Source organism: Ascidiella aspersa, chromosome 9, assembly GCF_963924565.1.
Source record: "Ascidiella aspersa chromosome 9, kaAscAspe10.2, whole genome shotgun sequence".
Taxonomy (NCBI): Eukaryota; Metazoa; Chordata; class Ascidiacea; order Phlebobranchia; family Ascidiidae; genus Ascidiella; species Ascidiella aspersa.
The window spans coordinates 5,163,096-5,168,299 of NC_139455.1; the positions used below are offsets into that span (position 1 = coordinate 5,163,096).

At 36.5% G+C, this 5,204-nt stretch overlaps 1 pseudogene; it reads right to left on the minus strand.

Moving 5' to 3' along the window:
• Positions 1-3,319: 3,319 nt before the first annotated feature.
• LOC146132026 (serpin B8 pseudogene) lies at positions 3,320-4,912 on the minus strand (annotated as a pseudogene).
• Between the last annotated feature and the right edge of the window lie 292 nt (positions 4,913-5,204).

Consider the following 5,204-nt stretch of genomic DNA (forward strand, 5'->3'; position numbering starts at 1 on the left):
GAAAATCAGAGTGGCAGCCCTGGGTGAAAGGCTTGCTCCTAATTTAGCGCTAGTTTCGTTCATGGAACTTAAAAACTGCGCTGCTGATAGTTGAATTATGTATGATTGTACCACAATTAAACACACATATTTGTAGGTCTTCGTTTGTTTTTTGCCTAAATTTAACGATTGCAGACTGTGGTTTCGCAGCTGGCGTCTGACAGGATTGTCGACGACGCACGTGCTCGCTTTTGCTGGACGTATTTGGCTGTTTCTGGGATTTTCTATCACGTCTTGCAATCACCATTCTATGACGTCATACTGTCACTAACATCAGGCGGAAAAATAGGGGAATTACCTAAGTTAAAAATTCAGGACACTTTTTGATTTTCTAGTTACGTTCCTGATTGCCCCCCCCCCCCCCGCTGGATAATTTTCTGCGGGCGCCCCCTGGTCAGGTATTGTTATATATATTCTCCTGGGCCAATAGATGCCTAAGAAATGTATAAAATATTTTATAACGTTGCGAGTAGCTACATTAAGCATTACCGATACGTCATACCTTAACCTGCGCGGGACTTAACATTTGGTAAGAGTATTTCCTGTTTATGTAACTTAGAATGAAGTAATGTGTTTGAACACAGATGCTTGGGTGTGTTCCCGGTTTGTTATTATCAGAAACTTATAGGGTTTGTTTATTTTGTTGTTAAAGGATTCGTTTTGCACGGTTAAGTGCCAAGAATTTCCTATGGTTATTAGGTTTCGATATTTTCTTATTAGTACTACTATACCCTATATAGGCATTAGCAGTGTCCTGTACGAGACTACTTTGTTCAGTTGCCGATATGGATGTGCTGGAGGAGCGACCATCCTTAAAACAACATTCTGCCTTTCTAGGCAGTTTAAAATCGGAAAAACAAGCAAGTTTGTGCAATACGCAGACGAAGGTCATCATACACAGTGATGACTGTAAAATATTAATGTTAAGCCAGATAGCTGTAGACAACTGGTTACGTTAAGCTGTTGGCTCATATTTGGGGTGTAGGGTTATCAAAAATAGCGACTTATTAGTGGAGCATATAAGTAACGAGGAAACCAAACAACGCTAAAATCCAGTTACCTAAAATTAAAGAAAGTATATATCAACGTTTTGTGAGATTAAGACTGAAAAGAGGAAAATCTCAAACGTTGTGATATATAATGTGTCGCTAAAACTTTTGGACAATAATGTACGCGAGTCGCCTATGGTTAAAAATTGCATTACAGTAAAAAAATGATTTAATATAAAGCAACAAAAATGTTAACCTTGAACCATTAAAGACTATATTGTTAACCTTTAATTGGAGGATGCCCCCTCAGCAGTTCAACTAGGGTATCGCTAGTTCCGGACTGACTATTCATTCCATCCCCTTTACGTTGTTTCAAGTGCAAAAAATATAACCGTACAGCTGGTAGCTGCTATGGAAGCCTGTTTGTGAAAAATGTGGTGGTAAACACAACCTAAGTGTTTGTAGGCCTACAGTTGAATTAGTGAAATGTTGCAACTGTGGGGGTGAGCATAGCGCTTCCTGCTCAAGATATCCAAGTAATACACAGCAAATAGTGATTGAAAATTATTTACTGAAGCCTGTAGGAAGGTCTCAGATTTTCCGAAACAGGTACACCCACTTTCTGTCCCTGGCTTGTTGAAAGGGAGGGAAAGTGTGGTTTCTACAGATACATATATTAAATCCCAAACTAAACATAATGATCTAAGATTTTTAAGTATGTTCAGTACCCCCAGTTTTACGGAAGCACTACCAGTTGATGATATATCTGATCATTTACAAACACAAATTCAGGTTAAATATACTCCAGTGGAATAGTAGATCGATTGAATATAAATTGTTTAAGTTTAAAAACTTTGTTTTGTCATCAATTCCCTTGCCCCAAATAATTTGTCTGCAGAAAACCGGATATACCCTGTAGCAAATATGCAAAGATATACCTACAGCAATATGCCAAGTTTGCTATATAAAGTTGAAACAACCAAACAAACTAGACCTTTCAATGTACCGGTACTGTACAAAGACAGCGTTAAGCATAAAAAGAACAAATTATCTCGCTTTGTAAAATGTTTTCAAGTTCTTGTTAATCTTGGACTTTTCATAATGTGTATATTTGGAAAACTAGTAGCTTTAATAAAGCAATTATGGCACACAGAGTTGAAAATAATCTAGTTTTTAAGTGATTAAACGTCTGGCGATGCTAAACCGACATAAAAATCGCCATTTGTTTATTTCCGAATCTAGTGGTTTTTATTGTCAAATCTAGTAGTTTTTAATTTTGAGAGTGGCAGCCCTGTTCTACATTAAACGTGGCTGTGAGAATAAGTGTGTTTTGATGGCGAATCAAAAACCAAGCAGAAAGCTAACTGAAAGTTAACACTTCTGGTTATTTAGACTGGAAAGCGTCGAAGTAGTATCAAAATAACGGGCACAATACACTGGCCAACAAACAAATTTTGGCATAGAAGGTAAGACAGATTTTAAAGTATATTAGGGGAACTGAGCTAAAAAATGCCTTTCGTTTTTGCAAATAGGCTCTAGTTTTTTAGATATCAGCGAAGACAGCTTATTTTAAATGTCGCAGTAAGACAATCTGCACTAAAACCACGAGAAAAAGGGTTTGCCTTATTTGTGAAATAAATTAGACTCTAAATACCAAGTGGGTGAAATCTGATTCATTATCATGCAGTAAAATAGCGTTATTATAACAAGCAATTATACTGTGAGACAAACAGAGCTTTGTCTCTCGCACAAGATAGACGATTTAACAGATATACGAAAAAACGTCAGAAGTTTAAACTCAGAAAATGAAAAGAGAGTGAAAGGTTACTTAATCGGCAATTATAAAGCCTTAACAAATAACTAATAACAAGAAAAAGGCTTGAACATAGAAGAGTAAGGTAGCGAAAGAAACGGAGTGCTCCTCTCGTAATAAAAAGGCGCGACAAACAGTATGGCTGGCTTTAGGGCGGGCAAAGGGTGAAGGAAGCGACCCGATGCACGATTGGGAAATTTGTGTTACAGGAAGCTTGATAGCCGCGAATAATGCAAACAGCAAATACTTAAAGTAAATGGAAACACTTTAGAATAATTCTAAACAATTTTATATATTTTTTGTAACACTTTGTTATCGCTACAGGTGCAAAATCGTGCGGTAGGTTAAAATACATTTATTTTAATATTATGATATAACTAATTCCTGAAATTGAACAATTTCGAAAACATAATTAAAAAAATCTGATTACTGCATATTTAACATTAAAAAATACAAATATATATTTTGTCACCAAACACCACAGCAAAATATCAGCAATCCTAGCATTTAAACCATAAGCTAGTGTCATGCCTCTTCTAGTTTTGTTTTAAATTGGCTAAATGTTGTTTCTACCTAATGCAAACGTGCTTTAGAAGGTAACATGATAATTTGCATATACATTTCAACAGTTTGGCGAACTTAAAAGTGTACAAAACAATTTTAAGTTGATACAAATTTCCATATGCCTGAATTTAAACATCTAGTTTGTTAACAAAAACTACAGATTAATAGTCGATTGATAATATACAAGGCGCCGTTAAAGTAAACGCAAACTAATATCATATGTAGTTACTTTAATGTCAAATTAGCATCAGACATTGAAATATTTCGTTATTTACAGAAGTCGACCATATTGTGTCCAAATAAAAACAAACCAAGGCATAAGAACAACTCGAATACAAATATATTACAGGATCCCAAATTTAGTGGCTTGAATACAGAACTTTCACTTTGGTGATACGTATCTTCCCATAAACAGAATGGTATTACTCGGTTCGTGCTTCAGAAAAAACAGGAAGGGGTGATCGCAAGTGACGCGAACTGGCTCGATATCGCCATAGACCTCTACCACAGAAACAGTGACAGCAGCTGCTTCGGAACCTTCCTCATTAACTTCAATATAAGCTTTTTGAGCTAAATTAGAAACACACAAGCGGTCGACTGGAGACAGTGATTTAAAGTTTGCTAGGTTTTCACTGAAAATTCTTTTTAAGCCCATCTTTTGCAACACCTCCGTGAGATCAATTTGTTTTTCCAGTTTCATTTTGGGAAGTGCAAGCTCGACTTCGCTACGGAAAAAAGTTAGAGCGGTCACGTTTTTTTCCGACAATTTTCCAATCATTGCTTTCAAACCAAACCTGTCATTTGGCAAAAAAATCACCATTTTAACCTCTTCGCCAATATATGGAATCTCAACCACTTGCACCCTAAGCTCATGATCAAAGGCTATGTTGTACTTTCCTGAACGAAACATCATATCCACAGGTGCTTCTTTGCCTTCAGAAATATAAAATTTCAACTTCCTGGTGTTTCTCACTTTAAATTTCTCTTTCCAGTCTCCTTTGAAATACAGAGCATTTGCTAGCACCAATTTTGTCAGGCTGTCAATTGTTCCCGATGGGAGAACATCTCTAATCTTTCCCCTTGTCTGACTTTTGGCCCACTTATTAATCGTCAATCGGGACTGTTTAGGGTTTTTTTGGAAATTCAAGTTGACGGTTTCAGCAAGGTACGTCTTCTTCGCCATTTTCACAAAATCTTCAATCAAGGGGAAAGCGTTGTCTACGAATAGATTGTTTGATGCTTCAAGAGTTACTTGACCCTGTATCTTGTTGATTAAATTTACCGCGTTGGATATTTCCGCGTGAAAATCAGTGTCGCACATACTCTGATAACCAAGACATTCCTTAATTTCAAGGGCTGTTTCCTCCTTGGTACCGAGGTGTAACATAGATAGAACGGCAGTAATGCTGAACGGTGAAAAAAACATGTTTTCATCACACTTTTCAGACAATACATGGTATACCCGTAGGGGAAAAGGTAAAGCACCCTTTTTAAAGACTTCTCCCATTTTACACTTTTTTTTAACCTTAACCAAAAAAAGTTTTTAATTTAGTTTAATACACCAATTTTTATATAACAAGATGATTTTTTTTCTAACGTTGGCGGTGGGACTTAAATTTACAACCACGTAGTTTATAGTTTTCAAGCCATATTGTTGAAAACTTGCATTCTATTGTGGATAGGTTTATACGTGATCAACAATAACAGTTTTAGTTGTGCTCGACAGAGTCTTACTACTGTAGCGTTAATGCCCTCACAACACGTTTGTCAAAATCAGCTCGTGCACGAGCAATTTGTTG